Source organism: Lathyrus oleraceus, chromosome 4 (genome assembly GCF_024323335.1).
Source record: "Lathyrus oleraceus cultivar Zhongwan6 chromosome 4, CAAS_Psat_ZW6_1.0, whole genome shotgun sequence".
NCBI lineage: Eukaryota > Viridiplantae > Streptophyta > Magnoliopsida > Fabales > Fabaceae > Lathyrus > Lathyrus oleraceus.
The window spans coordinates 469,859,784-469,871,541 of NC_066582.1; the positions used below are offsets into that span (position 1 = coordinate 469,859,784).

At 38.7% G+C, this 11,758-nt stretch overlaps 1 long non-coding RNA gene across 1 annotated transcript; it reads left to right on the forward strand.

Annotated features, from left to right (window-relative positions):
* The first annotated feature begins 7,318 nt into the window (after nucleotides 1–7,318).
* LOC127076185 (uncharacterized) lies at nucleotides 7,319–8,668 on the forward strand. The gene is made up of 2 exons (XR_007786779.1): nucleotides 7,319–8,474; nucleotides 8,579–8,668. It is a non-coding gene; the product is annotated as an uncharacterized LOC127076185 (long non-coding RNA).
* The last annotated feature ends 3,090 nt before the right edge of the window (nucleotides 8,669–11,758 follow it).

Here is an 11,758-nt window from a genome sequence, read left to right on the forward strand (position 1 = left end):
TTGCGACGACCATTATTCTATTTTTCAAAGGTTTTATCGATATTTTCCTATTCCTTAATTGGGATAAATAAAGTTCGGTGGCGACTCTGTTCGAACATAAATTTTTCCGCGACCATCGCGAGGAATCGTATTTTTCGAGATGCGACAGATGGCGACTCTGCTGGGGAACCTGCTCCAAGCAAGAGAGAGTCAAGCCTAACTTAGTCAATTTGCTATGAATGTTAGAATACCGCTTTTTTACTTCTTTATATCTTGTTGTATTATTTATGCTACGTAACTTATTCTGCTATTATGTTGGGTGATCTATGGTTTCTGACACATGTTGTGAGATAAGCTCCGTACCCGAGCTTTGAGAAGAACTTAGAACCCGGAGTTGTGTAGTATTGAACCGGGGGGTGTACACCTCATTGGGACAATACGAAAACTCCACCTAGAGTAGATCTGTTCAAAATTTCCATCCTAATATGGCTAGCCCATTATTGCGAGGAAACGTTGAACATGGTCCATGACTCTGGGAACCTCATCTTAAACTGAAGTCCGTCTTCATGATTGGTGATCGTGTAGTATTGAACCGAAGGGTGTACACCTTGTTCGAACAATACGAGGATCCCACTTAGAGTAGACCGATTCAGAACTTCCATTTCAATGTGGCTAGCCCATTATTGCGATAGAAGACTGAATTTGGTCCATGACTCTAAGTTCTTATCATGAAAATGGATAACCTTAGGAGCCATCCTTTGTGTGTGGGGTAGAGAACATAGAACCTCTTTATAGAGTGTACCATATGATACCCATGTTATCCTGGATCCTAACTATACCTGAATTACATTTCCTTTGCATACCTAAATACAAAATTTCATGCATTCTCATCTCATCAGCATGAATTGCATATCATTTTCATAAATAAAAAAACTCATCCCATCCTTTGTCCATAACCCGCAGTTGAATTCCCGACATTCGTATCAGACTTGAAGTGGCTCTGAAAAGATTATGGATCTGTTGGAGCAAAACCACATTGCATTGAGAGGAGATGTGGACTCAATGAAAAACCAGATAGACCAACTTGTAGAGGCTATGATAGCTTTAGCAAAGAGGGAGGACAACATTCAGCAAACTGCAGCTATCGAAAATGTTATTCTAGCTCCAGTAAATAGTCCTACCCAACCTCAACTTACGAGAACCCCAGTTGATAACTCTGTTGTACAGGAACGTCATATCATTCGAGATTCCTCTTACCATGATGATGTTGAATATCACAGCTTTGCATTCTCCGTGCCAAATTCACATGGAACAAGTCTATTGGTTAATACTGAACAACCACAAGATGATAAGATTGCTAAAAGATGCCGCGTGCTAGAGAAAAAGCTCAAGGCCATAGAAGGACAAGATACTGTTGAACAGAGTGCCTTAGACATGTGTTTGGTACCTGGCCTAGTTATACCCCCAAAATTTAAAGTACCCGAATTTGAGAAGTACAAGGGGGATAGTTGTCCAAAGCACCATTTGGTGATGTTTTGTCGAAAAATGACCTCTCATGCCCACAATGATAAACTAATGATTCATTGTTTTCAGGACAGTTTGTCTGGGGCATCATTGAGTTGGTATATGAAGTTAGAAAGGAACCATGTTCAGTCGTGGATAGACCTAGCTAATGCCTTTTTGAAGCAGTACAAATACAATTTGGACATGGCTCCCGATCGCATGCAGCTGAGGGCCTTGTCTCAAGAACACAATGAATCCTTCAGAGGGTATGCCCAGAGATGGAGAGAGTTAGCAGCTCGCGTTGAACCACCTCTCTTGGACAAAGAAGTGATGGAATTATTCAGGGATACCTTGCAAAGTCCTTACTTTGAAAGGATGATTAGCAGTGTAGCATCAGACTTCGCTCACTTGGTGTCAATCGGAGAACGCATCGAGAATGGCCTCAAAAGTGGAAAAATCCAATGCGCCTCAAATAGTCAGAGTATGGAGAGTGAATTTATTCCTAGTTCCCAAAAGGAAGAAGAGGCTGAAATTAATGCAGTCTGGGAAGCTCCACAAGCTTCATACCAAACACCATTCTCTCCACATGGTCAGTATCCTACAAGTCGAGGATCTCCTCAGTATCAACAACAGATTCCACCTCAACAGCCATACAAACGACATAACACTCCACATCAGCAGCGCCAACATGCTCAACAAAGGCCAAGGAAGCCAGAGAGACATATTGATCCGCTTCCAATGCCATACAGTCAAGCACTTCCATATTTGATTAAGAGGGGATTGATAGTGACAAAGGAGCTAAAACCAGTCAGTCCTCCATATCCACCAGGCTTTGACGCCAATGCTCGATGTGACTTCCATGCTGGGGCACAAGGGCATTCAACTGAAGACTGCAAGGTGCTCAAGAGTAAGGTACAAACCCTGCTTGATTCCAAGATGTTCTCATTTGCGCCTCGAAGCTTGCAAATCAATAATACTTCTTCGCCTAGCTATGCGGGTCCATCAATCCAAACCGTGGAAGAGATTTCCGAGAATATGTCTGAAGATGATTGTCATACTAGTCTCGACGAGCAGAACTACCACCACTATGAAGAAGGATAGCCCAACAATGAACCAAACACGAGAGAGTTTCCTATACACTGGCAACCATTTGGCTACTCTTCGCATTTCATTTGTGTCTTTCTTTGCATGTTAAGTACTTATCTGCTTTCAAGTATTGTTGATTTCCTTTAATGGTAATATTAATGAAATGATTATGCATGTTTTGAACGAATCCTTTCGTATTCACTCGTTTTTTCTATTGATATAAAAAATATTTCTCCCATTCACTTATCAAACTGTTGTTTTAGCAAAAATTGAAGGGAGAATGACGAAAACGAAATACTCATAATTGCTGATTGTATGCTTTCGGATAAAACCTTGCTGATGATGTACAGGCATTGTTTCAAATCCCCAAACACTGGAGAGATAAGGAGTTAATCCCTAGTCAACCACTTCGAGCCTAGAAGTAGGAGTTTCTTTCAGATCTATAAACCCTTACATTTAACCTGGGGAAGGGTAGTGTTCAGTTAATCTGACTACACATTAAGTTACAAGACGAAGCATCCCGTCTGTGGATCAACCACATGATATTATTTGCACACATCCCGAACTGTCGAAGGAATCTTGAAAAATACCAAAGTTATGTCGTTTGTTCTTCAATGACCAATGACTTGGCAGTCATAATCTTCCAAAAAATCAAAGAAACAGCCCGCTAAGTTGAACACCCAAAAGGAGACTTAGGCAAAAATTAGGGCAATCCCGGTGGACCGAAGCTTTAAAAAAGCGGTCCAGGCAAAAGTTAGGGATCAAAGCAAAAATCAAAAGAGGTCATGAAAAACCTCAACAAAATAAAACAAGATTTGGTGACCACCATACCAAAATCAAAGGGTCACCAACATCCATGAAGAGAAAAATAAGATGGCTGCCATTTCAAGAGACCTTGGATCACCATCCTTACACTTTCAAAAAGACAAATGTGTATGTTGAATTAACTGAGTGTAGGGTTGGAGATCATCATGAAGAAGGGGTGGGTTAAAACAAAACTTGAGCCTTACATCTTTTGTTTCAATAACCATGAACCAGGCCACGTTACAACCCTTAAAAGACCTAATTGAAGTAAGGTTTATTCTGAAAGCATACTACAACAAGGTTGCGTAAACTGACTCCTAAATATTTGCTAATCACCTGTATTGGCATCATATTCTCACTATATCTTTCACACACTAGCTAAATTAGCAATACGTTTGAACTAATGGTTCATTCGTCACACCCTATCACATCACCTCAATAAATGATTTTTCAAACTTGCATGAATGTCGCATTAAAATTACCATTGATTGAATAAACAATTTTAAACTACAAGTAAGTACTTGACATCAAGGAGCTTTGAAAAGCAATCAGTGAAGAACTTGATCATTCGTCAATGCTGACCCGAATCAGGAATACTTCCTAACCCTATGGATTAGGGGCATGGTATCCAATGACTATGAATTGGTCAGTTGAAAGACAAATCTCCAAGCATCAGTTGATCAAGGAGGCAAATAATTTCCACATATTCAGTCCATCTGGGGCAAGCCATTCAAAACCTCAACAGGGGCAAACTACTGAAAGACCCATACGCTTGGGCAAATTTGGTTCAGGCCATGGTATAATCATTCACAAGGTTTCCTTTCACAAGAGAATTCCTTCAAAGACCATGCAGGCTATGGAAGACAAGTTCCAAAGAGCCTTGAGGCAGAGCAAAAGCACAATCATCATGCATTGATTACGTCGCTACGCTCATTAAATCATTTACAAGCCGTCATGGCATACCAGTCAAAGAAGTTGAGGTTCTCTCAAGAACAAGCACACAGTTTATCGACAAAGGATCAAACTTGGGGCACCAAAAGCATCCACATCTATCTTCTAATCATCGCATCGTCAAAATACAGAATGTCGGGAAGTCAAAACCTTTCACCAACCAAAGTCCAATCCAAATTGGCAAAACAAAGTCCAATCCCTATTGGCATCTCCAAAACCAAAGTCCAATCCATATTGGCCACAACAAAAGTCCACTTTGCTGGCGTCTTCATAAACTCAAATCCAATCAACATTGGTACATAGAAAGTCTCACCTTTAAAAAGGGAGATCAATCCAAAAATAACCAATATTCATCTTGCATTACCACATGCATTGCATACAATAAATACACATGACTTTCCTTCCAAATAAGGAAGTTGCATATCAAAAATCTCCTACACAAAAATAAGAAATTTTCATTAACATGCATCATATGCATACACAACATCATAATTCTTTCCCATCAACCCTTTGATGGACATAACCTGATCTTTCTTTTTCATCAGCCCTCTGATGATGATCATCTTTTCCACCAACCCTTTGGTGATGCCACTCCATAGTGAGGTTTCTTTTCCACCAACCCTTTGGTGATGCCACTCCCTAGTGAGGTTTCTTTTCCACCAACCCTTTGGTGATGCCACTCCATAGTGAGGTTTCTTTTCCACCAACCCTTTGGTGATGCCACTCCCTAGTGAGGTTTCTTTTCCACCAACCCTTTGGTGATGCCACTCCCTAGTGAGGTTTCTTTTCCACCAACCCTTTGGTGATGCCACTCCCTAGTGAGGTTTCTTTTTCACCAACCCTTTGGTGATGCCACTCCCTAGTGAGGTTTCTTTTCCACCAACCCTTTGGTGACGACATCCTTTAGTTCCTTTCCGTCAACCCTTTGACGATGACAGTTACCTTTTCATCAACTCTTTGATGATGATATTCCCCAATAATCTCAAAAAATAAAACCCTACAAAAAATTCCAGTACTCAGTTGCATTCCCACGTGCATCACATGCATCAATTCATGCATAATTTTCCTGCCTAAACAGGAATTTCATTAAACACAATCATATCAATCATCAGCATACTCATGCATAACACTCCCACAAAATGGGAATTTTAACAAAATAAATTCAGTTGCATTCCCATGCGCATCATAAATATCCCCAGCAATTGCATACTTGCATACATCTCATCATCATCCCATGCATGGCATTGCCACCCAAAGTGGAACATAATACAAACATCAAACTTAAAATATCAAGATCCAGGGTCGTCCATATGTATCCTAGACTTTCCTCATTTAGTTCAATAAAGTTATTACCCTGCATGTGCTCGTGGAATTATTTCCCAGCCAGTCTTTCTTCAACTTTGTGATTAATAATGATATTCCCCAACATCTTTGCTATCATTGCTCCCCAAGCAGAGGTTACCCTAAAAAGTCTCTTATGAGCTTTTCCACTGCAGAGCATTTATAGTAAATCTCTTCCAAAATGAGTCTTTTCTAAAATATGTCCCCCAATAGATAAACATCTGAGATACTGCTTCATTTATATGGAGAATCTCAGTTGTCTGTTTGAGATGCTGCTTCATCAATATGAAGAGTCTCATTCAGTTTTTAGAGATACTGCTCTAGTATCCTCGAAGAGTCTCAGATTCAATTAAGGTATCATTCCCTTGTTCGGAATATCTTAATTCTATCATATGAGATGCTGCTTCGACTCGATACAGAGAATCTCATCTTTTGCTGTTTGAGATGCTGTCTCATCAATATGAGGAGTCTCATTCCAGTTTTTTTTCTTTTGAGATACTGCTCTAGTATCCTCGGAGAGTCTCAGATTCAATTAAGGTATCATTCCCTTGTTCGGAATATCTTAATTCTATCATATGAGATGCTGCTTCGACTCGATACAGAGAATCTCATCTTTTGCTGTTTGAGATGCTGTCTCATCAATATGAGGAGTCTCACTCCAGTTTTTCTTCTGAGATACTGCTCTAGGTATCCTCGGAGAATCTTAGATACGGTTGAGGTATCATTCCCTTGTCGGAATATCTCAATTATATCATATAAGGTACTGCTTCGTTGATCCTCAGAGAATCTCGTGCGTTCAAATTGAGACACTAATCTGCTAATTATCAGAAAGTCTTAGATACAGTTGAGGTATCATTCCATTATTGGAATATCTCGATTATGACATCCAAGATACTGTTCTGACAATTCCCAGAGAGTCTTGACTGTTTCATTTTACCTTCTAATAACTTTTCTTACTGTATTTCTCACTGCATTTTCCTTCTGCATTTCTCCCTTGCATTCCAAAGGACAAAATTTGGATCTTCTTAGTATTTAATTACCTTCCACCACGAATGTATGAAGACCGTTGTCATTCTTACCTTCTAGTTCAAGATAATTAAATAGGGGCAGCTGTCATACCCCAATTTTGTCCGGACATATTTAATTTTTCATAGAATTAATTTCATTTTTTAATTTAGCATCATATGCATAACATGACATATATTTGTATCATGAATAAACACCTAAAATGTCTGCCAAAATGAATTTATTTGAGAATATAGAAAAATCGGTTGAATCGTTAAAATTTGAGGAAAGACTGTATTTTTTTAAATAATAGGTTTTGTGCTGACAATTTTAGTGTGATTGGCTTAATTTTCTGAATAAAATTGGTACTCGATTTCTTTTTTTTAATTGGTCAAATATTTTTTTAGAATGATTTTAAACATTAGTTAGATTTTTAAAAAAATATTAGTTAGTTTGTTTATAAATATTAATTAGTTTTTTTTTTAAATATTAGTTAGATTTTTCTAAAATATTAGTTAACTCTTTTTTAAATATTAATTAGTTTTTTTAAATATTAATTAGTATTTTTAGGATTTGTTATAATAATTATGATATGTATATATTATACATTGGATTCTAATCCATAAAAAACAAAATTCAAAATACCCCAACGTCTCTCATTCTCCTCCATCCACTGTCTGCTCCACTACCATTCCACTACAACTACCTCCTCTCTCTCGTACGAAAGAAAAAGAAAATGACAAAAAAAAAAGGTAATAAAAGTCATTCACTATTCACTCAGTCTCACACTCTCACCCTCAAAAAACCCTAGCCGCAATTGCCTTCTCCCACTCTCACGCACCTCCGCCGCTCCCTCAATCCAGCGCCGCCGCTTCAATCCGTTACCTTCATAACCAAACCCTCCTTCGATTCCGTCACTCCCCCAAAACTTACCTCTCCACCATTAAACCCTTACTCCATCGTCGATCATCATCTTCGCCGTCAAAACCCCAAATCTCCCTCCAAACCCTACATGCGCCGTAACCCCAACCGTTACTCACCTTCTGACCTTCAACCGGACACCTACAGCAAACACCCTCTTTCGGACTCTCTCCGATCTACTTCTCAAGCAACGTCTTACTACTACCACTCCAACACCCTTCGATTTTCACCTTTTGAGCATTTCTCCGGCAAAAGAGCCAATCCATACAAGAGTAACACGATACTGGTTTGAAAGAAGAACACGGTTCATATGTTCCTTCATAAGATACCCAGATCAAAAGATACAAAAGCGGATTAACAGAGTGAGATTGTGACTCTGCTCGAGATACTCCCAATCAGAATCGTTTTACCCTTTTCAGCTTCGGGAAGCCCTTCGACGGTTTCTATGAGGCTCGATTTGAGGAGCTTAACAAGTTGACCGTTGTCGTTTTCTTTACGGAGTTTGTGAGAGAAGAAACCGTCACGTCCGAACAGCAACAACGAACTCAGGACAACAGCAATGTAATGATTTGTTTGGGTGCACATTTGATTCTAGATCGGAGTATGTTTTCTGTGTTGGTTGTGGCATCGATGAACCCTATTCTGTTTTAATTAAACGTTAGATACTTGATGCGATAAACATGATGCAGCGACAACATCGATAAAACACAGTCGGTAATATTTTTTCTTTCTTTTGGGTCGTGTTTGATTGTTGTATTATCGCGATTTAAATTCTGTTTGGCTATGTTGTTTTGACATTTAAGGTCGTCTAAGAGTAGCATGATACTTGTGGTTTTCATGTTTGATTAATCGGGTTCGTGTTGCTAAGGTTCAAAAGTTTTATGGTGAGATTTTAAAATGATAATGAGTGTTAGATTGACTAAGGTTATTTGAATTGTAAATTGGTTGTTTGCATTTACTGTTTGACACTGCCTTTTAAAATTTTCAGACAAGGATGATATTTGGTGGTGATGGTGAAAATTTTTAACTTATTGTCGAGCTTCATGACCATGTTAATTGATTTGTTTTCATTTGTTTATACATGGGTTTGTAGTCCAGACAGATGGGTTTGTAGTCCAGACAGTTATGTAGCTACTGTCTCATGTGGAAGGAGAATACGGTGCATAAAAAAGGGGAGTAATTTACGAGAGAGGGTGAGAAAAGAGCGATTAGGTTGGCTATCATAGGCCTGTGCAATTGCTTTTGTTGAATATGTTGATTTCGTCCGATGCATAACCACCTAATTTTAGTATACTTTCCTCTTAAATTATTTTTATAACTTAAATTAGTGATTAATTATATTAATTATTTGATAAATAATTAAGTGGTTAATTGATGTTTGCTGTCATTATTCAGTTGGTTTAATCTAGGACCATACCATTTTACATATAAACAACCACATTCTTTAACTTCATTGACAAATTTTAAATTCATCTGACCCAAACTTATTTAACCAAAATTCTGATGAGTTAACGATTAAATGATTTTCTTCTCCACCATGTTTTTTTTTATAATAAACAAATTCAATTTCAGAGCTCATTCAATTCAAACCAATTTCAAAAAAAGCACAAATCATACAATTCTCGATTTAATATCGAGCCCATTTTAAAACACCCTTGTAAGTCGATTGCTCTTTGCATCGCCATCAACCTCACATAGCTTACTCTTGGGCTTCCTTACAATGAAACCTACTTGGTTATTGATTAATCGAGTAGATGAAATAATACACTAAATAAACTCTTTTCCTTCATAAATACAAATTCAAATCATTTTCCAAATCAAAATACAATTTCAAAAGATTTTTCTCTTAAACATAAACTTGGGATGAAAAGGAGATAGTAAGCGTACGCTTCACTATTTCTCAATTACTCGAACAATTGGCGTACGCCATATTGCGCGAGTTCTTGTCACCCGATTAAACCTTAACCCAACAACTTCAAATCATAATATTTCAAATCATTTATAAACAAATTCCAATTTCTTTTAACTCCATATTTTAAATGAAAAGAGGATAGGAGGCGTACGCCTTACTATCTTTCGATAATTCGAATAATTGGCGTACGCCATATTGCTCGGATTCTCGTCATTTCAAATTAAAAACCTTAATCATAACACATTCAAACCTCATTTTATAAATCAAATTCCAAAATCCTACAAACACTTAATTCCTTATTTCAGATGAAAAGAGGATAGGAGGCGTACGCCTTACTATCTTTCGATTGTTCGAATAATTGGCGGACGCCACATTGCTCGAATCTTCGTCATCAAATTAAAACACGATCGAATAAAATTCAAACTATTTTCACAAATCAAATACGAAATCTAAACATATCTTTTACAATTTAAACCTCGGGTGATAAAAGAGGGGAGGCGTACGCCTCACCCTCTCTCGATTATTTGAATAATTGGCGCACGCCATATTGCACAAATTATCGACTTCCGACTAAAACACGTTAAATAAACTTGGATAAAGGAATAAGGGGCGTACACCTCATTATTCTTTGAATAAGCAAGTAGGAGGCGTACGCCTCACTACCGTGCATATTCAACATCCACAAACAAACTTTCAAAATAATTCGAACGAAAAAGGAATAGAAGGCGGACGCCTTATTACTCCTCGAAAGAATTGGACAATTGGTGAACACCACATTGCTCAACCTTTCGTCGTTCTTCAAAAGACATCTCAAACAAATCAAACCTAACTTCTCGCCCCCGTGCGATCGAAACCAAACCAATCAAACATCAAACACATCAATTCAACTCGTCACCCCCGCGTGACCAAAACCCTTTCAAAAAGAACACTGTCAATCCTTTCTAATGCGCATAACAAACCAGTGCTTAAGCCTCCGCCGAGAGTAGACAAGCCAGCGTTTAGCCTTTAGAACGCCGACCTACACAGTCGTTCACAAAACAAAACACACCAAAACCGTAGTGCCCGAACTACGAATGCTCTGATTTCCTTATTGCACCATAAGGATACGTAGGCAGGAGATTACTGTATCTTCGCGAGCACACTAATAAAAAACCTCCCCGTTCTCCTTTGGAGGTCTTCATCCATCTCTATTCAATATTTAATTACTCGAAGAAAGCGAATAACATTAAACTAACATTCAAATAGCAAATTGGACTAAAAGGTTCCCGTTGAGTACAACGGACGTGAGGGGTGCTAATACCTTCCCCTTGCGTAATCGACTCCCGAACCCGAATATGGTTGCGACGACCATTATTCTATTTTTCAAAGGTTTTATCGATATTTTCCTATTCCTTAATTGGGATAAATAAAGTTCGGTGGCGACTCTGTTCGAACATAAATTTTTCCGCGACCATCGCGAGGAATCGTATTTTTCGAGATGCGACACCAGTTCCCAGTACAGATAAAGAAGTCAGAGGTTTCTTGGGACGCTTGAATTACATTGCCCGATTTATCTCCCACTTGACTGCTACCTGCAAACCCCTCTTTAAACTACTGAGGAAAAATCAAGAGATGAGATGGAATGATGAATGTCAAGAAGCTTTCGACAAAATCAAGGAGTATCTTCAAAAACCTCCCATTCTGGTGCCACCAGTTGAAGGAAGACCTTTAATCATGTACTTGACCGTGTTAGAAAATTCAATGGGGTGCGTGTTGGGACAACATGACGAGTCTGGTCGAAAAGAGCATGCCATATACTACCTTAGCAAAAAGTTTACCGACTGTGAAACAAGATACTCACTGCTCGAGAAAAATTGTTGTGCTTTGGCCTGGGCTGCTCGCCGACTGAGACAGTATATGTTGAATCACACCACTTTATTGATTTCTAAGATGGATCCTATCAAATACATATTTGAGAAACCCGCTCTCTCCGGAAGAATAGCAAGATGGCAGATGATCTTAACAGAGTATGACATCCAGTATACTACTCAGAAAGCAATCAAAGGAAGCGTGCTGGCTGATCATTTGGCTCATCAAGCGGTGGATGATTACCAATCTATGAATTTTGAGTTTCCAGATGAAGATGTCATGTTTGTTGCCAATCATGAAGAACATGGACCGGATGAAGGACCCGCACCGGGATCCCGATGGACTATGGTTTTTGATGGATCTTCTAATGCATTGGGCAATGGTGTTGGTGTGGTAATCATTTCTCCC